Source organism: Dasypus novemcinctus, chromosome X (genome assembly GCF_030445035.2).
Source record: "Dasypus novemcinctus isolate mDasNov1 chromosome X, mDasNov1.1.hap2, whole genome shotgun sequence".
Taxonomy (NCBI): domain Eukaryota; kingdom Metazoa; phylum Chordata; class Mammalia; order Cingulata; family Dasypodidae; genus Dasypus; species Dasypus novemcinctus.
In genome coordinates this window covers 158,901,746-158,925,525 of record NC_080704.1, presented here as the reverse complement: position 1 = coordinate 158,925,525, position 23,780 = coordinate 158,901,746, and positions in this window count along the sequence as shown.

The following is a 23,780-nucleotide window of genomic DNA, read 5'->3' as shown; positions in this document are numbered from 1 at the left end:
AGTGCAGTGAGCTGAGTGCCCATATGCGTCCCCACATTCCTAGCCGTGTGCCCACACGGTAAGCCAAGTACCCATGCAAGCACTCATGCAGCGAGTTGAGTGCCCATGTGGTGAGCCAAGTGCCCATGCAAGTGCCTGCTTGGTGAGATGAATTCCCACACGAGTGCCCACTTGGTGAGCCAGTGCTTGCACAGCAAGTTGAGTGCCTATGTGGCAAGCCAAGTGCCCACGTGGTGAGCCAGTGCCCGTGCAAATGAGTCACATGGCAAGATGATGACACAACAAAAGAGAGACGAAGGGGAGAGTCAAAGTAAAGTGCAGCAGAAACCAGGAACTGAGGTGGTACAATTGACAGGGAGCCTCTCTCCACATCAGAGGTCCCCAGGATTGAATCCCAGTGAATCCTAGAGGAGAAAAACTGAGAAAAGAAGACAAAAAGAGAAATAGATAAAGAAGATCACACTGTGAATGGACATAGCAAAAACAGCAGGGTGGGGGAGAGGAAGGGAGAGGAGAATAAATAAATAAATAAACCTTTCAAAAAAATAAGAAGTATGTGCTAAAAAGTAAACGATGAATGCATGACAAGAAGACATAGGAGCCAGCTTGAAGGGGCTCCCATTGACCAAACATGAGATCATTTGAGCATCAAAATAAATGATAATAATGTATTATAACCCGTTTTTAAAATAAAATTTCATGAGCCCATACTGCTATAAATAGGTAGATAAATAAATGAGGGAGAAGGGAAAATTATTCCTTACAGTAGAATGCCAACAAATAAATGTAGAAGGAATGATAGAATTAGAAAATCTCCATTGAAACAGGATATTTACATAGTTTCAAAGTATATCCCCACAAAATACTTACTTATTACAAAGAGAAAATAGTAAATTTTCAGTGGAGAAACCTGGCAGGTGCCATCTTAACCAGTGATGAAAACTAACATCACTGGTAAAGGGACAATTCAACATGCATCCTGATAGGATACACCAACAAGAACATCTCTTCAGTGGAATTCTTGCCAAAAATGAATAATTGAATCTACTTAGAAGTAAACAGGAGACAAATCTAAACTGATGGACATTGTACAAAATAACTGTACTCTAAAAATATCTTAGTTATTGTTGGGGATTCAATCGCATCCCTACAAAAGGCATGTTCAGTTTCCAACCACTGATCATGTGTGTGTGAACCCATTTGGAAATATGAACTTTGAAGATGTTATGAGTTAAAGTGTGCCCAAACTGATGAGAGTGGGACTTAATCCAGTATTTCTGAAATCCTTTTGATCAAAGGAAAATGGACACAGAGAAAAGCCATGAGGAACAGTCAGAAGCTGGAAGTCATGGGAATCTGGAAGAGAAAGGAGAAGACACCGCTATGTGCATTACCATGTGACAGAAAAGCTAAAGAACCTCAAAGATTGCATGCCAACCAGAAGATACGGACTCTGGGAGGAAGCAAACCTTGTAGCCTCTGAAACCATTAGCCACTGAATTCCTGTTGTTAAGTCAACCCACTGTATCGTATTTGTTTTAGCAGCTGGGAAACTAAAACAGTCATGAAAGATGAGGAAGAACTGAGGAACTATTCCAGGTTAAAGGAAACTAAAGAGACAAGGCAGCTGAAGATAACATATGACCCTGTATTGGATCCTGGATCTGAAAATATATATATTTTTTAATTTTTTTTAATCATTTTTTTCTTTTTTTTAAAAAAGATACATAGATCACACAAAATATATTTTATTGATTGAGTGGTTGATTGCTATAAAGCACATCATTGGACTATTGGTGAAATTGGGGTCTGTGGATTAGATGGCAGTATTGTAAAACTGTGTATTTCCTGATTTTGATGGCAACACTATGATTACACAGGAAAATGCCTTGTCTTTTAGCAGATACAGACTTAAATATTTAGGGCATCATGCCTGCATTGGTTCAGGATTTTTTTAATTAATAAAATATATATATTGATTTAGAAAGAGAATGATAAAGCAAATGTGAGTAATTGTGGTATCTTCTTGAAAAGTATGTGAGAGCTCTTTGTACTCTGCTTGCAACTTCCCTGTAAGTTTAAAAACATTTCAAAATAAAAATTTAAGGAGAAAGCATATGAAGACATACATTAAAATAATACATTAAGGAGTGGGTTGTCCACTTAATTAAACTAGCCAACTTTAAACATTACTACCTTTAGCTCATTAGCTACTTGAAGTGTTAACAGATCTCAGTGGAACTCACTCATGAACATAAAGGATTTTACTATAATTACAAAGGTCAAGGTAAAATTATGTTTCCCCTCTTAACAATTTTTAACTATATAGAACTTTTCCAAGAACACTTCTATAATGTAAAGTAAGCCCTACCTATTTCTTTAAATGAGTCATGTCAGTCGACCCTGAGCTAGAAGTACGAGGTTTATTAAGTGAACAGGGGAGGCAGGTAAAAGATGATAATAAAGAAATAGAACGTGTTCAAAACAAATGAGGGTGGTCTGTTAAATACATAAATAAAGTTACAAAAATTGATCTTAAAGCCTCTTAGAAAGCCTCAAATGTCTGGGAGAAAAAGGCTGCGAAATGCCTTTTAGGGATCCTGTGACTATTGTTATCATGCATATCAATGTTTTTCTCCAGGACAGGATTCCATGACCTCTGCTAGGTGTCAGATTGGAATACAGGGGGAGGGAGGCAAGGAAATTATCTCTAGGGCTTTCTATTTTGATTATGGAGGCAAAACTCTAAGATGGAAGTGTGGTTTCGGACCTGACATCAATCCTTTTAAAATGCCTGACAAGCAAGCCTATTGAGAATATTAAGGGCTGGGAGGGTGCCACCTAAGCAATAATGTCCCTTCTAAGATCTCAATTTTACAAAAATTGCTTAGTGCCAGATTTAGGTATTAAAACACAGTACTTCCCTACTCCAAGTCCAGCCTTCTTTCTCCTATGCCCCTCTGCCTTTCTGATGCAAAGAAATTCCTTTCATAGTCTAGAAACCTGTGGCACCTGCTGAAAAACAATTTCCCTTGCCACTCCATGTGTAGAAGCTGGCACAGGCATTAAGCAGTGACAGTTAACACAAGCACTGTGTTTAGGTAAAGTGCTTTTGCCACTTCTTTTCCACCTTGCTGAATGTTTACTTCAAAAGTCTAAATAAAACAAAACTAAACTGAATCACCACCCATTTCCAGGATTCGAAGTAAAAGAGCTATTACCAATGAGAAACAGAAACAGAAACTCTAAGATCCTTTTTGAACACATCACTCATCTGAGCCATATTACAAGGAAAACCAGAGGCTTTTGTATAGGAGAGAAATCTCTGTGAGAAATATGCAAAGGAATCATTTCATTTCTTTGCATCTGCCCTCCTGGTGGGAGGTATCAGGCCTTGGGTAGCCCAAGAAGCTATAGGAAGCATATTGCAGAGAGTTTAATTTATTCAAAGAAAATCAGAATCAACTAATCAGAAGGAAGGGGAAAATGCATTAATTAAACAGCTTTACTCATGCAGAAAAGCTGCCAGCATGAGCATTTCAAATTACCTGGGCACACCTAATGCATTTGCATTTGCTGGAGAAAAATGCGTTCTGCCCTACAAAGCCATGTACATTTCATAATTCCATTTGAGCGAATAACAAAAGGGAATTGACAGATAAGAACCACCTTCCACACTTGGGGGCTATAGCCTTTTCCTAGAAATTTTTAGCTCATGCAGAAATTCTCTTCTTGACTGGATGCTGAGAGAGGAAGTTTAAAATCTTCTGTAAAGTAAAAGGCTAAAAAAGAATTCCCCTCCTTTCCAGTCCCCCCCAACAAAGGAGGTGGGGCCTTTACTGGCAGGAGGCTAACAGCATTCTTTTGTTAGATATTAACATAAAATAAGGCAGTAGAAATGGATGTCCATCAAGAGAATTAGGAGGAACTAAGTAAGTTTTAAGAACAAAAGGTTTACTTATTTAAATTACAGGAGTTGAGAAACAGCTGGGAATGCAATTTCTTTCCCAGAGTAAAAAACAACAAAACAGTTCAAAGTAATTATGCTACAATATAATTTTATCATTTCAGATTGAATATGTATAATCATTATAACTAAAATAACCCTATAGGCAATACTTAAACATATATATATATTTATATTTACATGTTGTATCTTAACTTTTCTCAATTCAGCTCAATCATCAAATAGCTCAATGTTTTATTTTGATATTTACTCCTGAGAAATCTTTCTGATGTGTCATTAAAACACATATTAACCAATGGGAAGAACCTTAAAAATCTTTTAAAGATGCCATCTGCTTGTTATTGCTTTACTTTTTTACATCATAGTTTTACATTCCATTTTGCACAAGAAAATCTCCTGCAATTAGTAGTAAGATGTACTGTTTTTACAGTTGAGAAAAACAAACAACCATTAGAAAGTTTCTAAGAAGTTTCCTTTTTACATCAGAAAAGAAAGCATTGATTTAAAATCCAAAGGAGCTATAAGAAAATAGGGGCTTTAGAGAACTTTGGTCTAATTTAATATACCTTGCATGTAGTTTTATACTCAAACCTGTGTTTGTTGTCAAAATTAAGAGGCATATGAAGGAGGAAAGAGTATATGAATATACATATGATACTGTATATTTTATTAAAGTATATGATTTATCACACAGAGCTTACTAAAATATTCTATAATTTTGCCTAACATGCTTTATCTGTGAGAATTTGGCATCAAGGTTCTTACCAGACTGATTGTTTCTGATCTGCCTAGAAAGGATATTCTGGAGTTTTTATACTATAAAAGATCCTGGCTCAAATAATCAAGGCTGAACTGTCAATATATAGGCACGACATTCCCTCTGGATCACGAAAGACCAACGGAAGAAAAGTTAGGCGGAAAATAGGTATATATTGCAGAGGCCAAAGAGAACTCCCCCATTTAGATTGTAAACCCTTTGGGAAACTCAACTGTTTTATTTTCACACGGTCTCATCACATTTTATGAAGCTCTTTCATTCATTTTTACTCCCCTAACTAAAATGAACTGCTTTTGCGGAATACCTTTCTATGCATTCCATTGAATGCAGCGCTCATTTGTGGTAGATAACAATCATTTCAAATATTAAAGGGCTTAGAGTGAATGGCTGCAGAAGTTGCAAACACCTTCGCAGGACACTATGGACATTCTAGCCTAGGCTTCATTGCTTTTGGGATCTTATCCCCAAAAATATTCTTTGGTAATTAAATATAATACGGTGTAAATGTAGTGATGAGACAGGTGTGTGAAATATGAATGAAGGTTTGAATATTCAGTTTTAAATATCCTGATTAAAAAAACGACAAGGACGTGTCATTGATCTAACACTTGTTTTCACATTCCTTAGAGCTATGCAAGAAGCATAATAGGATTTCTATGGACCAAAACAACAAAAGGTGCAAACTGCCTTTTCAATTGCAAACTTTGTTCATTTATTCTATTAGTAAAAGAATGCAAATCTTAAGTCATGTTTTGTTAACTGACACCAAGTCTTTCTCACAAAACATTTCTTTTTAAAGTAAAAAGTTCAGAGTAAAGTCAAGCTTCTTCCCTAAAAAAGAGGCAGTTTGAAAAAATCCAGTAAATTGTCCCTGTCAATTTGAACCTGACGTTTAAATTAATTATAGTACTTGAGATATTTTAACACACCTATATAATTTATAATTCAGTAAAGATTGATTTGGGTATTTAAGAATCTCAATGATATTTCCTATAAATATTTGTAATGCAAATATAAATGAAATGATCGCAACATCTTTCATGAATTTGTGAAGAACAAAATATGCATATATTTTGATTTGCTCTCCTAATAAATATTTAGCTAAAAATATAATGAGGGAACTAATATATTTCATTAATTGTTACAGTTATTTCTAAAGAACTAAGTAGTTACTCAATAGTAAGTGTTCAATAAATTTTTCATAAATGGCCAAAGGGTCTACTAAAGAAGGAAGAAAGGTAAGAGAAGCAGCAGACAAAAGAAAGCCAGAAAAGTCAAAAAGGGGGGAAAATAGAGAAGAGGAAGAAAAATTCTGTTCATAGCCACAGATTGGGTCATTCCTCTCAGTTATTTGAAAACGGTTATTCCTAGGCAAAAAAAAAAAAAACATTTTTGGTACTCAATTCAGTCCCTAATTTATATTTACATGTCATTTTAAAATGTGCTACAAGGAAACGGACTTTGGCCCAGTGGTTAGGGCGTCCGTTTACCACATGGGAGGTTCGAGGTTCAAACCCTGGGCCTCCTTGACCCGTGTGGAGCTGGCCATGCGCAGTGCTGATGCGCGCAAGGAGTGCCGCCCCAGGCAGGGGTGTCCCCCGCGTAGGGGAGCCCCACGCGCAAGGAGTGCACCCATAAGGAGAGCCGCCCAGCGCGAAAGAAAGTGCAGCCTGCCGAGGAATGGCGCCGCCCACACTTCCCGCTGACGACAACAGAAGCGGACAAAGAAACAAGACAGCAAAAAGACACAGAAAACAGACAACCGGGGGAGGGGAGGGGAATTAAATAAATAAATAAATAAATAAATAAATAAATAAATAAATAAATAAATAAAATGTGCTACAAATACCCAAAAAGTCAATTCTGTAACAAAGTCATCTAATTTTGACTCTCCTAAACTGTACCAAAATCTGTAAGCTGTTAATATGGATGTTCCAGGCTTACCTTCACTCTAGAATCCTATCTGTAACTATCTCTTAAGTTCCAGATTGTACTACCTCACTCACAACTGTTAACTCATCTCTCCCAGATTGGAGGAGACAAAAAAGTGAAAACCACATGAAAGGCATGGTCTTAAATTGGATTCTTTTTTAAAAAATTGTCTTGGTCAGTCTTCTTTTTTAATGTATTTTTTTATTGGACCTGTTTTTTCCCCATTGAGTAGACTTGGCATCCTGTCAAAAAATCGATTGGGAAGAACCAGGAAGATGGGGGTGGAGTAAGGAGCTCCTAGAGTCAACTCCTGCTACAGGGCAATTAGTAAACACCCAGAGCTCTCTAGAGCTAGCTGAAGCACCTGTTTGGGGGCTCCAGGTGGCCAGAAGAGCATCCTGCAACATCCTTGAAGGAATGGAAGGAGGAGACTGCCCATCTGCAGAGAAGACTCATACGTTGAGCTCTCCACACCCTGGAGGCCGGTGCCCATCCTCCACTGGAGGCACAAGCCACCTCGGGAGCTATAATATAACGCTGCGGGATTTGAAAGCTCCACTTCCCAAAAACGGGGGAGGAACAGACAGTTGAGCACCAATTTCATCTAGTGATGAGTAAATGCAGCGGGCTAAAGTATTATCCTGAGAACAGCTAAAGTTTGAACCTGTCTAAGTCAGAAAGAGGCTGGGAGCCGCCATCTTAACTCCCCTCCTGGCACGAGGGGATGCAGGGCAGACTGAAAATTCCAGTGCTGGTGGGGACCGGCTTCTTTCCACCCAGGTCAGATTGCAGTTCTAGCCTAGACCCCAGCACCACCTCCAGCAGGGAGGAAGCTGCAGGGACCTGTGCCAGACTCTTGAGGAAATTACCGGTCAAGCCATGGGGAAGAGTGATTATCCTTCTCTGGCGGCATAAGCTGCCCCAGAAGCTGTTCTGTGGCTAGAATTGGAAGCTCCATTTCCCAGAAATGGGTGGGGGAGACCATTGGCTGCCGATTTTGGCTACCGATTGGAAGACTCGGTTTGCTAAGATATAACCCTGGGAACAGGTGTGGTGTGAATTTGCCCAAGTCAAAAAGAGGCCAGTGGCTGCCATTTTGACACTGCCCCCAGCATGAGAGGAAGCCAGGCTGACTGAAAATCACAGTGACGGTAGGAACCAGTTTCATTTACCCAGATTGGCCTGCAGGCCTAGACTAGACTTCAGCCCCACCTCTGGCAGGGAGGAGGCAGGCTGGCCCTGCACCACACTATCCAGGTAACTGCAGGTACCTTTGACTGGCACAGGCAGAAAATCAGAATTCTCCTGGGACTACTGTGGTCATCTTGGACCTGCACTGCATAGATTGCTGCCCACACCTGCAGCTCCACCCCTGCCACAGTCAGGAGAGAAAGGGGTGTGAAGCTTCATCAGTCTCTCTGGGAAACTACACTTCTAGGCCTGCATTTGGATTATTCCACACAGCTGTGACTCTGTCCTACCCCTGGGAAAGGAGAAAGTTGGAAGAAGCTTCATTGGTCCCTGCAGCAATGAGGGGAACTTGAGCTTCCACAATTTATAGCATCAATTACATCCTTGGTTCCTACTGCACAACCAGCAAGGGAAAAAGGGCAGAAAGCCCTAAACTGAAGAGAAAAACTGCACCCAGAATAAATACTCTAGTAAGCCAGATGCCAAGACACCAACCAAAAATTACAATCTACACCAAGAAACAGGAACTATGGCCCAGTTAAAGGAATAAGATAAGCCTCCAGATGACATAAAGGAGTTGAGACAACTATTCACAGATGTTCAAACAAATCTCCTTAATATATTCAATAAGATAGCTAAAGAGATTAAGGATATTAAGAAGACATTGGATGAACACAAAGAAGAATTTGAAAGTATGCATAGAAAAATAGCAGATCTTATGGGAAAGAAGGTGCAATAAATGAAATTTTAAAAACATTAGAATCATATAATAGTAGATTTGAGGAGGCAGAAGAAAGGATTGCTGAGCTTGAAAAAATGGCCTCTGAAAGTGAACATACAAAAGAATAGATGAAGAAAAGAATGGAAAAAATTGAACAAGGTCTCAGGGAACTAAATGACAGCAAAAGGCATGCAAACATCCATGTCGTGGATGTCCCAGAAAGAGAAGAGAAGAGAAAAGGGGCAGAAGGAATATTTGAAGAGATAATGGAAGAAAATTTCCCAACCATATTGGAGGACATAGGTATCCATGTCCAAGAAGCACACCGTACTCCCATCTGAAAAAATCCGAATAGACCAACTCCAAGACACATACCCATTAAAATGTCAAATGCCAAAGACAAAGACAGAATTCTGAGAACAGCAAGAGAAAAGCAAAGCATAACATATAAGGGATATCCAATAAGATTAAGTTCTGATTTCTCACCAGAAATCATGGAGACAAGAAGACAGTGGTCTGATATATTTAAGATACTACAAGAGAAAAACTTACAGCCAAGAATCTTATATCCAGCAAGATTGTCTTTCAATAACAAGGGTGAGATTAGAATATTCACAGATAAACAGAAACTGAGAGAATTTCTAAGCAAGAGGCCAGATTTTCAGGGAATATTAAAGGTTGTGCTAGAGCCTGAAAAGAAAAGAAAGGAGAGAGAGGCTTAGAAGAGAGTCTAAAATGAAGATTATATCAATAAAACTAGCTGCAAGTGTCAAAAGAGTGGTGAAAATAAAATATGACAGAAAAAACTCAAATAGTCAGGAATAAACTTAACCAATGATATAAAGCATTGTATTCAGAAAACTACAACTCAGTGTTAAAAGAAAATTTTTTTTAATATTTAATGTTTTTATTTTATTCTATTTTATTTTTATTGACTTTGTAATAATATTACATTAAAAATATATATATATATGAGGTCCCATTCAATCCCACCACCCCCACCCCACCACTCCCCACCCCCAGCAACACTCATTCCCATCATCATGACACATCCATTGCACTTGGTAAGCACATCCCTGGGCACCTCTGCACCTCATTGTCAATGGTCCACATCATGGCCCATACTCTCCCCCATTCCATCCAGTGGGCCCTGTGAGGATTTACACTGTCCGGTGACTGCCCCTGAAGCACCATCCAGGGCAGCTACATGTCCCAAAGACGCCTCCACTTCTCATCTCCTCCCGCCTTTCCCCATACCCATCAGCCACCATGTCCACTTTTCCCAATCCAATGCCACCTTTTCTATGTGGACACTGGATTGGTTGTGTCCATTGCACCTCTATGTCAAGAGGAGGCTCAGATTCCACATGGATGCTGGATGCAATCCTCCCACTTTCAGTTGTAATCACTCTAGGCTCCATGGTGTGGTGGTTGTCCCTCTTCAACTCCATCTTAGCTGAGTGTGGTGAGTCCAATGAATCAGACTGTAGGTGCTGGAGTCTGCTGAGGCTCAGGACGTGACCATCACACTGTCAGTCCAGAGATTCAAATCCCCCAATATCCCAAACCCCAACACCAACTGCACCTCCAGCCCTAAATAAATGGAAGAACATTCCATGCTCATGGATTGGAAGACTAAATATCATTAAGATGTCAATTCTACTCAAATTGATATACAGATTTAATGCGTTCTGATAAAAATTTCACCAGCATTAAAGAAAAAATTGAAAATGTGATCATCAAATTTATTTGGAAGGATAAGCAGTCCTGAATAGCCAGAAATATCATAAAAAGGAAAAACAGGGAAACAGACTTGGCCCAGTGGTTAGGGCGTCCGTCTACCACATGGGAGGTCCGCAGTTCAAACCCCGGGCCTCCTTGGCCCGTGTGGAGCTGGCCCATGCGCAGTGCTGATGCGCGCAAGGAGTGCCACGCCACGCAGGGGTGTCCCCCACGTAGGGGAGCCCCACGCGCAAGGAGTGCACCCCATAAGGAGAGCCGCCCAGCGTGAAAGAAAGTGCAGCCTGCCCAGGAATGGCGCCACCCACACTTCTCGTGCCGCTGACGACAACAGAAGCGGACAAAGAAACAAGACGCAGCAAATAGACACAAAGAACAGACAACCGGGGGGGGGGGGGCGGGAATTAAATAAATAAATAAATCTTTTTTAAAAAAAGAAAAAGGAAAAACAAACCCTCTTCACCAGACTTTCAATCATATTACCTAGTTACAATGGCAGGAACAGCATGGTACTGCTTAAAGACAGACACGATAGACCAATGGAACCAAATTTAAGATTCAGAAACAGACCTTCACATGTATGGTCAAGTGATTTTTTTTTTAAGATTTATTTTATTTATTTCTCTCCCCTTCCCTCCCCCAAGTTGTCTGTTCTCTGTGTCCATTTGCTGCATGTTCTTCTTTGTCCGCTTCTGTTGTCAGCAGCACAGGAATCTGTGTCTCTTTTTTGTTGCATCATCTTGCTGTGTCAGTTCTCTGTGTGTGCAGCGCCATTCCTGGGCAGGTTGAACTTTTTTTCGCACTGGGTGGCTCTCCTTACGGGGCACACTCCTTGCACGTGGGGCTCCCCTATGCAGGGGCACCCCTGCATGACACGGTACTCCTTGCCATCAGCACTGTGTGTGGGCCAGCTCCACATGGGTCAAGGAGGCCCAGGGTTTGAACCACAGACCTCCCATGTGGTAGACGGATGCCCTATCCATTGAGCCAAGTCCACTTCCCTGGTCAAGTGATATTTGACTAGCCTGTCAAACTCACACAGCTTGGGCAGAATAATCCATTCAACAAATGGTGCTGAAAGAATTGGATATCCATAGCAGAAAGATGGAAAGAGGACCCTTATCTCACACCTTATCCAAAAATTAACTTAAAATGGATCAAAAAACTAAAAATAAAAGAAGAACCATAAAACTTCTGGAAGAAATTATTAGAAAATATTTTCAAGACCTGGTGGTAAGCAGTGGATTCTTAAAGGAGATAAGAGGAGGACTGAGTGGACTACTGATGTTTAATGTATGTCGAAGTTTTAATTAATTTTACTGTAAAATTGTGGAAATGTATAGAGTGGATGGTAACACTCAGTGAGTAACAGCCTGGTTTATAAATGGGGATGTGACTGAAAATGGGTAGTCTAGGTATGCAAATGCCAACTGACAGAATGCAAGACCATAATCTAGGAACTGAATAGCATAGTAAACCAAGAGATGGATGAGAATTGTGGTTGATGGTACAGATGCAAGAGTGTCCTTTGTCAGCTAGAGCAAATGTATATCACTACTGCAGGGAGTTGGGAATGGGGAGAAGCATGGGAAAAATACAGCTGGAGTCACCTATGGACTGTGGTTAGTAGTAATAATATAATATTCTTGCATCTATGCAAAAGATATACTGTGTTGATAATGAGGCAGTATGGAAAATGTGAGCCAAATGTACAATATGAACATGGTAACAATCAGATGATATTATCTTATCTATATAAAATGTTCCACCACAGTGTTGTGTGTTGATGGAGGGTTGTTGTTTGGGAATTCTGCACATGTGCATGATTGTTTTATAAGTTTACAACTTCTGTCATAAAAAATATATCTAGAAAATAATAATAGGGTGGCTGGGGGAAAAACACACCAAATGTAAGATATGGACTATGATTAATAGTAAAATTTTGACAGTATCCTTTCATAATTTATAACAAACGTCTCAAGACAATGCAAGGTGTTGGTGGTGGGTTGATATATGGGACCCCTGTATGATGTTATGCATGTTTGCTTTGTAAGTTCACAACTTTGACTATACACTTGTTTATGTATGTTCATATATAAATGATATAAAAATAATAATAGGGTTGGTTGGGGGAAAGATACTTTGGTTAGTAGTAATATTTTGACAATGCTCTTTAATCATTAGTTAAAATGGTTTAACAATAATGCAAGTTATTGGTGGTAGGGTGAATTATGAGAGTCTTGTATAATGTTATATATGTTTGTTTTATAAGTTCACAACTATTATTATACACTTATTGTTTATGTATGAGTGCTATACTTCAATAAATTAATTTTTAAAAATCAATTGGCCATAGATGTGTTTATTTCTGAATTCACAGTTCTTTTTCATTCTTTGATATGTCTATCTTTGTGCTAGTACCATGCTGTTTTACTACTGCAGCTTTGTAATATGTTTTAAAGTCAAGAAGTGTGAGTTTTCCAAGTTCATTCTTTTTCAAGATGTTTTTGGCTATTTGAGACCCCTATCCATCCATATAAATTTGATGATTGGCTTTTCCATTTCAGCAAAGATGTGTGTTGGAATTTCAATTGAGATTGCGATGAACTCTTAAATTCTTTTAGGCAGAACTGACATCTTAACAATATTTAGTGTTTTATTCCAGGAACATAGAATAACCTTTTACCAGGCACTTTTTAAAATTTGTTTACTAGATCTAATACCTCTGTTTTGTATTTTTCAGGATTTTCTAAGTGAAGTCATCTGCAAATAAGGAATGTTTTACTCCTTCCATTCCAATTTGGATGCCTTTCATTTCTTTTTCTTGCCTAACTTTTCTGGCTAGAACTTCCAATACAGTGTTAAATCATAACAATGGCAGTAGGTATCCTTGTCTTGTTCCTGATCTTATAGAGAAAGCTTTCAGTCTTTCGCCATTAAGTGTAATGTTAGCTGTGGGTTTTTCATACATGCCCTTCATCATATTGAGGACATTTCCTTCTCTTCCTAGTTTTCTAAGTGTTTTTTATCAAGAAGGGGTGCTGGATTTTGTCAAATCCCTTTCTGCATCAATTGAGAAAATCATGTGGTTCTATTTCTTTAGAGGTTAGCCTTTCTATCAAGAAAATCAGCTGGAGGGTGAAAGCAAGGTGAAGGGTTCCTTCTGTCTTTTCTGAGCCTGAGTCATGTCCTGGGCTTATCTCTTATGACCTTAGAAATTTCCTTGTTACTGAAATTCCAATGCACCTCCCCTCTCTATGAAATGGAATTTCTCCTCTTCCAGGATGCTCTATTATATTTTTTAAAGCAGCTACTCCTTTCCCCAGGCCTCTTTGACTTGTTTCTTGACCCGCCTGAGCTGTCCACAAGATGCTTCTGCCTGCAGGGCTAGTTCTGGGATGGTGAGCTAGAAAAGAGTTTCCTGATTCAGTCGTTGGGGCTCCACCCAATAGATTGGAACAAGCATAAAAGTACCTCAGTATATACGTAGGGTTTTTTCTTCTCCTTCCAGAACAGGGCCTGGGACCCACAACAAGAGTGCAGGCTGGCTTCATACTGGGCCAGGGAGAAGATAGGGTAGGGGCCAAAAAAGGGGTAACAAGCTTTTCCTATAGATTTTAAAACTGTGTTTTCTTGATTTGGCACTCATCCTATTACTACAACCCTTTTAAGGAAGATGGTTCTGTCAGTGTTTGCTAGTCATTCAAAAATTCTTTGCGAGAATAGGCACCTGGAGTGTTTTATGACATCATCTTGGTTGACTGGACCCTATATTGGATTCTGGACTAGAAAATGGACATCAAATGAGACAGGTAGCAAAATCTGAATGTCTATAGCTTCACTGTCTAATTCAGTAGTCACTAGGCACGTGTGGCTATGGAGCACTTGGAATGTGACTGATCCATACTGAGATATGCTATGTGAAATACACACCAGAAATTGAAGACAGCATGAAAAAATAAAGGCATCAAAATTAATATTAATTTCACCTGTTTCTTTTTACTGTTTAAAATGTGGCTGATAGAAAATCTCAAATTACAAATGTGATGTCATATTTCGGTGGGACAGTGCTTGTCTGGAAACCCAAACCTAAGAGTTTGTACTTCATTCTGGGCAGCCAGTGTAGGGATTTGACCAGAAATCTGAGATTGGTGTTTTAGGAGATTAGTCTGTGGGATGGATATTGGACTTGAGAGAATGCAATACTAACTAGCAGTATGTTGCAGGAGTATAGGAGGGAAGTGATGCCATTCTAGACTAGGATGATGGCTGTGGAGAAGAAGGAAAAGATAAAAACCAAGAGACACTGAGTGGGGTAAGGGGGGTGGGGGGTATATGGGGACCTCATATGTTTTGAATGTAACATTAAAAAAAATAAAGACAAAAAAAAAAGGAAGTATCAACAGGTCTTCATGATTTCTGAATGTAGTGGGTAATAAAGAAAGTAGAATGAACTATGATTTCACAGTTTCTCACCTGTGAGATTATGAGAACTGTGCTACCACTGACAGAAAAGGAATAATCAAAAAGTTTTAGAAATGATGATGAGAAGTTAATAATCAATGTTTTATTTTGTAATAATTTCAGACTTAGAAAACTGTTCCAGAAGTCATTCACAGTTTGAGTTTCCAAATTCCCTTCACCCAGATTTCCCATGTTAATACTTTATATAAACATAGTATCATATAAAAATTGAGAAAATTAGCTAAAGTATGACTTAATCTATAGTTAAAATAGTATCATTTTTGCATGTAATCACTATAAAAATTATTAATGTTTTTTTTGGTTTTTAAATTTATTTTACTATTTTATTTTGGTAACATACTTATTATGTAAAAATTACTATTTTAACCATTTTTATATGTACAGTTCAGTGGCCCTAAGTACTTATTCAATGTTGTGCTACCATCACCATCTTCCATTACTAAAACTTTTTCATCACCCAAAACAGAAACTCTGTCCTTTAAGCAATAATTCTCTATTTCCCCTGCACCCAGCCCCTGGAAATTAATCAGATATTTTGCAACCTTTTTTTGATACAAGGTCTTTGAAATCCAGTGTGTGCTTTTAATATATACAGCTGCCATCAATTCAGTCTAGTCACATTTCAAGTGCTCAAAATCCACTTGTGGGGAAGCGGCTGTGGCTCAAATAGTTGGGCTCCCGTCTACCATACGGGAGGCTCTAGGTTTGTGGCCTGGGGCCTCCTTGTGAAGACAGGCTCACCTGCATGCCGCGGAGAGCTGTGGGCCCGCGAGCACCACAGAGAGCCAACTCAGCAAGGTGACACAACAAAAAGGGAGACAAGAGTTCAGCGACAGACACAGAGAACAGACAGCAAGCAAGCCACAAGGAGGGGAGGGGAAATAAAATAAATACAGACACAGGGGAATGCACAGGGAATGGACACAGAGAGCAGACAGCATGCAAAAAGCTGCAAGGAGGGGGGCGTTAAAAAAATCCACTTGTGGCTAGTGGCCACCGAAGGTCTGGACCATGCAAAATCTGGCCCAAACTTTCTTTTCAATTTTCCCGCCACTATACATAACCCCATCAAATTCTTTACTCCAGTCAATTTGGTTTGGGTCAAGATGACACAAGGCTGGCACTCACATCCTTATTATCCCCTTCTGCAGTCATGGTAGATATTACTAATAATTCATAAGACTTTTACCAGCTGAACCTCTGAATCCTTCCGAATACAGTGGTCCAGATAACAACAAAATATGAGAGCTGGCACTTAAAATGAAACTCTAGTTCCATCCATCATCTAATCACTGTCCCCAGGAATGACCAGCTCATTCTCCATCCTATGATTTACCCAATCTGGTCAACCCTTACTTTCTTTGAAGGCCCAACACAATTCCCACTCCTTGCTTAAAGTCCTTTCCAGCTCCTGTCAAATATTCTTTCCTTTAACCTCTTTCATATTTCTGTCCTGCACATCACTGCTTATGGCTTATTTGTTCTACAAATTTATTTGTACTGTTTCCCTAGCTAAATTATAAACTTTTTGTATACTTTTTGTATACTTCAGTAGATCTTAGAAGAATGCTGGGTATAAAGTAGATGTTCTACAAAAATTTCTCAGTTGATAGAATAGTTATAATACATGTTATCGTCCATAAATTAAATATACGGCTTAAATTTATTTGCTTGTAATCGCTGTCAAAAACCTAAAATGCTCTCACAGTTGATAACATGGATAGGCACATATAATATTCGATAAAGTCACCAAACCCTCTCAACTGGGAGAGAATGGCCTATTCAACAAATGGTGCCTAGAGAACTGGATATCCATATGTAGAAGAATGAAAGAGGATTACCATCTCACACCTTATACAAAGATCAACTCAAGGTGGATCAAAGACCTAAATATAAGAGCCAAGACCATAAAGACCTTGGAAAGTAGTGTAGAGAAACATCTACGAGACCTTGTAATAGGAAATGGCTTCATGAACATCACACCAGAAGCACGAGCAGCAAAAGAACAAATAGATAAATGGGACTTCCTCAAAATTAAAGCCTTCTGCACCTCAAAGGAATTTGTCAAGAAAGTAAAAAGGGAACCCACACAATGGGAGAAAATATTTGGCAACCATATATCCAATAAGAGACTTATAACTTGCATATATAAAGAACTCCTATATCTTGAAAATAAAAAGATAAACAACCCATTTAAAAAATGGGAAAAAGATTTAAACAGACACTTCTCCAAAGAAGAAATACAAATGGCTAAAAAAGCACATGAAAAAATGCTCCAAATCTTTAGCTATCAGGGAAACGCAAATCAAAACTACAATGAGATACCATCTTACTCCCATAAGATTGGCAGCTATGAAAAAAACAGAAGACTACAAATGCTGGAGAGGATGTGAAGAAATGGGAACACTCATCCACTGCTGGTGGGAATGCAGAAGGATCCAACCATTCTGGAGGACAGTTTGGTGGTTTCTCAAAAAACTAACCATAGATATGCCATATGACCCAGCAATTCCACTGCTGGGTATATACCCAGCAGAACTGAAGGCAGGGACACAAACCGATATATGCACACCAATGTTCATAGCAGCATTGTTCACTATCGTCAAAAGTTGGAATCGACCCAAATGCCCATCAACAGATGAATGGATCAATAAAATGTGGTATATACATACAATGGAATACTACTCGGCTTTAAGAACAAATACACTACAAACACACACATGATAACATGGATGAATCTTGAGAATCTTGAGAAACAACCCAGGCATTGAAGGACAAATACTACATGACCTCAATGATATGAAATAAGCAAGCTGCCTCAGAGAGCTAGAGACTGGAAGATAGGCTTACAGGAAATCTGGGGGTAGAGGAAGGATGTAAGCTGACATCTACATGGGTGAAATCTATGATAAGCTGGAGGTAAGTATGTGTACAAGGAAGGGATAAAATGGGGGCATAGGGTTGGCTTTGGGTGGGGCTTTGGGGGTTTGAGGGGGGCTAGGGATGGGAGGATGGGTAATATTGCCCAAGAAATTGGGGGGAGGGTGGGGCAACACACGAACATAGGAGATTGTCAGGTGTTGGTTGAGAGTATAATGCTGAGAAAACCTTTTCAAAATATAATTAGGAAAGTTACCTGTTTAAGATACTCAAAGGGGATAATCTGACGCAGGACAGACTCCTACGGAATATGTGAATGCTCATTTTGCCAGAGTGGGTTATGCCATTGGGTAGAGACCCATATAATGAGAGTGAAGGTAGACCCACAACCTGGAGAGGACTAATGCCTTCAAATAGAGGGAACTGTATCTCTCAAGAGAAATGGTGGCTCCCAGGGCATTAGGGCAGTTGAGCAAGTCAAGCCCTCAACACTGTTGCAAGTATCTCTGAACATGGCTTCTCAAGAAATGAAGATTGACTCTCACTGTGGGCCCCAAGGGGAGGGGGAAACAGATATTGAAGAGATGGAACCAAAGTAACTGTGAGGGCAAAAGAAGTGTTTCACAAGAGTACACAAGGATGGATATAAAACATGCAATATAACACCAAAAACATATAGGGGACGACAGACTAATAATGTAAACCATAATGTAAAACATAGCATAACTAAAAAATTTAGAAAACTGTATATCCTAAAGTATAAACCACAATGTAAACACAAATGTTACCTTGTTTGAAAGCTATTGTCTCAATATCTGTACATTAGTTTCAGTAAATATGAATAAGTTAAAAGATTATTGCTGTGGAAGGGAAAAGGTTTTATAATGGATATATGGGAATACTGTCTATTATATATATGAATTACGGCGATCTAAGGCTCTTGTGAAGAGAAGCTCAATAATTAGGGAAAAAAGAAAAGAAAAAGATAGGATGTAGAATTTTTCCAAATCAATATGTATTCTATATCTAACCTTTAAACTCATCGCTATAGTCCATTTTACTAGTAAGGGAACCTGACATTATATTGGGCTTCTCTTTTCAGGATGTTTTGGATCACAGAGTGGTTCAACAATGGCAGTGGTGGAATACGGGTATGGGATGTTATTGACAGGGGACATATGGTTGACAGGGAGTTATACAGTGCATGTGTCCAGGGTGCATGGAAATGTTTGGATATACTCATAGTGGAAACAATTAAAAACAACAGCTGGGGGGGGTACTGGGTTCCTGGCCGGGGGGGGAGGGGCTCTGTCGTGGTCCCTAGGGGAGCAGCGGCAGTACCCCAGGTGCAACAGCAAGGACCAGGCAGGAATGAGAGTCCAACAGTGACCCCCTGATACTAATGACTATGCTTGTGAGCCTATACACCTGAAATAAGAACAAGGCCTAGAGCAGCACTGTGCCTAAGAGTTCCATCCTGACAGCCTCCATGCTACTCAAATGTGGCCAGTCTCAAAGCCAAACTCAGCATATAAATGCAATGCCTTCCCCCCAGCGTGGGACATGACACTCGGGGATGAGCCTCCCTGGCACGAGGGATCACTACCAAGTACCAGCTGACAATGTAACTAGAAAATGACCTTGAATTAAAGGTTCAACGCAAGTTACATAAGTGAATATCCTGTTTTAGGGAATGTACATGGCGGTATTAAGTGTTCAAGGAGCATGATGTGTACAACCTACACTCCAGTGTTCAGAAAGTGTACTGATAAATAGGTAACAGAAAGTTAGATAGAATGATACAGCAAAGGTAGCAAAATGCTAAAATTGATGAATCTGGTTTTCAGGGGTATAGGGGTATGTTAGGGTTCTCTGTGTGGAGTTCGTACTATTTTTATAACTGTCATGTAAGTTGGAAAATTATTTCAAAATAAAAGTATAGAAAAAATGGAAAAAAAAAAAAAAAGGTTCAACGCAGACCAGCAGAATATCCCTGTCTACATATAATAACAGGAGTTAAAAATGCTGTTTGACCTAAAGTAAGGGGGAAAAGGAAAGGACAAATGAGTTTATATGGCTATGAGTCTCTAAAAAAGAGTCTGGAGATTGTCAAAAGGATTGCCCTTATGCACACCTGAGCAGAGTCTCAGAGACAGATAAAAGTAGATACAACCCCAGGTATTGGTTCTTTTGAGGGCTAAAGAGACCAACAGGTTCTATGGTCATGGCAGATGGAGTTCACTGCCATGTCAGTTGGCCCTTCTTTGGAGCTGGTGTTTCTGCGTGATGGAGTTGGGCTCAGATGTGATCTCTTTTCACAATCCTTTCATGCTACTTTACTGGAATTATAGTTGGTGCTGGGGTTTAAGATATATCTAGGGGATTTGAATCTCTGGACTGACAATATGATAGCCAGGCCCTGAGCCTCAACAGACTTCAGCTCTTATACTCTGATTTGTTGGACTTACCCCACTCAGCTAACATGGAGTTGAAGAATGTCAACCACCACACCATGGAGCCTAGAGTGCCTACAACTGAAAGCAGGAGGATTGCATCTAGTATCCATGTGGAATCTAAGCCCCCTCTTGACATTGATGTGGAATGGACACAACCAAGCTAAGGTCCACAGGAAGGAGGAATATAGTAAGGATTAGAGTGGACTTAATGATATTCTATTCATGAACTATTGTGGTTAATAATCAAGAAAATGTGGCATTGGTGTGGAAAAAGTGGCCATAGTGGCTGCTGGGTGCAGGGAATGGGTAGAAGAGATGAGATGTGGAGGCATTTTCGGGACTTGGAGTTGTCCTGAGTGGTGCTGCAGAGACAACTGCCGGACCTTGTATGTCCTCCCATGGCCCACTGGATGGAACGTGGGAGAGTGTGGGCTATGGTGTGGACCACAGGCTATGGGGTGCAGTGATGCCCAGAGATGTACTCACCAGATGCAATGGATGTGTCATGATGATGGGGGAGAGTGTTACTGTGGGGGGAGTGGGAGGAGTGGTGGGGTGGGGGTGGTGGGGGTGAATGGGGACCTCATATTTTTTGAATGTAATATTTTTTTAAAAAATGAATAAATAAAATTTAAAAAAACATGGATAGGCACAATATTTTAACTTTTATAACAAATGTTTGTTTAAAATAAAAGAACCAAATGAAAGTTTGCACTGGGTTGAATGCTCATTGTCGGACTCCAGTCCCTGCTCCACTACTTACTAGCTTTGTGATATGAGACCAGTCATATAAACTCAGATTTGGCTTTCTTATCTATAAATTGAGGCTATAAAGCCTTACTTAACTCACGTGACTGTTGTGAGGATCAAATGAGGTATTATAGTATATACAGAAATGCATCAGACCTATCCAATCAGAGAAGCCTAAGTATGAATCCACGCTCTGCCACTTACTGGGTATGTAACAGTTATCAAATTACTAACCTATTCATAGCTCAGTCTTCTTGTTTACAAAAATAGACCCGATAATATCTAAATCACAGTGTTATAGTGATGAATAAAGGATGAGGTACGTGAGGAGGTTAGTACATGGGCAGAGACATAGACGCCTTTAAGTAAATGATGGATATTATGAATGTGGTCAAGATGCCATGAACAGATGATTATTAATCTTTATTAATTTTCACAAAATGGCTTGATATAGAAGCAAAGAGTTAACTATTCTGGCCATATTGCATCACTGACTCATTTTCACTGAATTCAAAAGAAGTCTTCTTTTTGAAAGTTTGCAAAAATTTATAGGATCAGAGCAGCGATCAGAAGTGAATCCCATTCTTACACGTAAAAGTCTAGATTTCAGTTTTTATTTTAAAATGTTTTGTTTTACTTGGAATTTTGAGAATAAAGTAGCTATTTAAGATTGCCTACAAGTCTTTTTATCTTTAAAGAAATAATTTAAGCCCATTACAAGAAAGAATATGATGTAAAGTGAGAATTTGTACTGTATATTTATAAGCTGGGAAGGATCATTTTCTCTAAATGATTCTCACTCATCAAATCATAGTCATAGAATATGTTAGCTGGAAGGGCTATCAGGAATCATCTGCCTAGTCCCTCATTTTTCTTTGGGGAATTTGAGGCCCAGGAAGAAGAAATAATTAGTCCAAGTTTACTTACATGATTTGTACCACCTCCTACTATAGAAAACACTACTCTTCCTTTTAAGACTCTATATGGCAAAAGTGAGGAGAATTATTAAAAAGAAAACTTTAAATTGTGTACCCTGATCTTCAACATACCGAGAAGACTCAGACTCTTCAATTGGATCCTGTAGGCCCATTCACAGTCACTTGGACCAAACCTATAAGAAGGAAATAAAACTGATATCAGTGTCTATCATTTGCCATTGAACTCTGCATCTCTCTCATTTAATTTATGCAACATGATGCATAGGTCTAGAAAGAACCTTATCCCAAATCATTTACATTAGCTGTCAAGTTCATGTGATAGTGATGGGCCAAACATCTGTAGAGGGTTGTTCATAAACTGATCTTCTGTGGAGGCAGTCTCGAGTTTTCTCATTGTTAAATCAGACATAATAATATCAGCCACCTACATTTACATTATAGTGTCCAAACAATGAACATTTTTTTCAATAGAATGTGAGCTCCATGAAGGCAGTGGGATTTTGTTTACTAATATATTGCCTTGAACAATTTTATGCAAAAAAAGAGCATGTGGTATTTTCTATTATATTTATATTTATATTTCATCCTTATCATGTCTTAATTTTAAAATATTGAAAATGAGACTATCATGTAAGTATGACATAATAATTAGCAAAGTGTCCAAGATAGAATATGTGCTAGAGATTTTTCTCATTTTCTCAAGAACTTCTTGACTCTTCATTAGCAGTTATAGGGATCTTTTCAGAACTTTATTAAGACTTACTACTTTTTTGACCCTTTAATAGAAACTCCAATTAATGAGAAGTTAGGCCTAGAATCTAACTCTGACCATTAATTCACTCTTCCCCATTATAGTAGTCAGCCAAAGGGGTGCTGATGCAAAATACTAGAAATCAGTTGGTTTTTATAAAGGACATTTATTTGGGGTAGGAGCTTACAGATACCAGGCCATAAAGTGTAAGTTACTTCCCTCACCAAAGTCTATTTCCACGTGTTGGAGCAAGATGGCTGCCGATGTCTGTGAGGGTTCAGGCTTCCTGGGTTCCTCCCTTCCTCAGGCTTCTTTTTCCTGGGCTCAGGGTTTCTCTCTTCCTGGGGCTTGCTTCTGTTTCCTCTGTGAGCTTACTTTCCAGGGCTCCAGCTTAAGGCTTCAGCATCAAACCCCAACATCAAAATTCCAACGTTAAGAACCCTCAACTCTGTCCTTTGCCATGCCTTTTATCTGTGAGTCCCCACCCACCAAGGGGTGGGGACTCAACATCCTACTGGCACAAGAGGTTTACCTGATTACATAATCAGGTAAATCTCTGAATCCAATATAACCTAACATGCCCAGAGGAAAAGATCAGTTTACAAACATCCAATATTTCTTTTGGGAATCCATCAATAATATCAACCTGCTACACCTATTAAGTGTTTTATCTGTCTCTTTAAACAGTAAAACTCATAATTAGGAATAATGTCTAATCATGTCTTTTGCACAGCACCTTATTACAATAAGCAATGAAGCAATAGAATGCTTAGTAAAACCTTGAAAAACCCACAGAATACAAAAAACTATTTCTAAATAAGGTTTTGGTTTCTTTTCTCTTTTTTCTGGTACCTGATCTTACGAATGTGAAAATTTCATAAAACATCATCACATTTAAACAAAAGCATGGAAGTAGAACAAAGGAAAGATTATTAAATAAGACAGTGCAGCAGTGCAATACTTGGATGGGGATAGAGGGGAGGGGTGCAGAAAGGGGAGGAACAGTTTTGTAAGGTGATTCACCATTCCAGCTAACAACATATAAGAATAAAACAAAAGCGATACATTTTGTTATTGTTTAGAAATGGAATGAAATTTTAAAATGTTTCTAATAAGCAATTTCTTCCTCATATTAGTACTCTGGGGACTACTATGGTCTTCTCTTTTGTCTCTTCCTGTTGCCTTGAATGG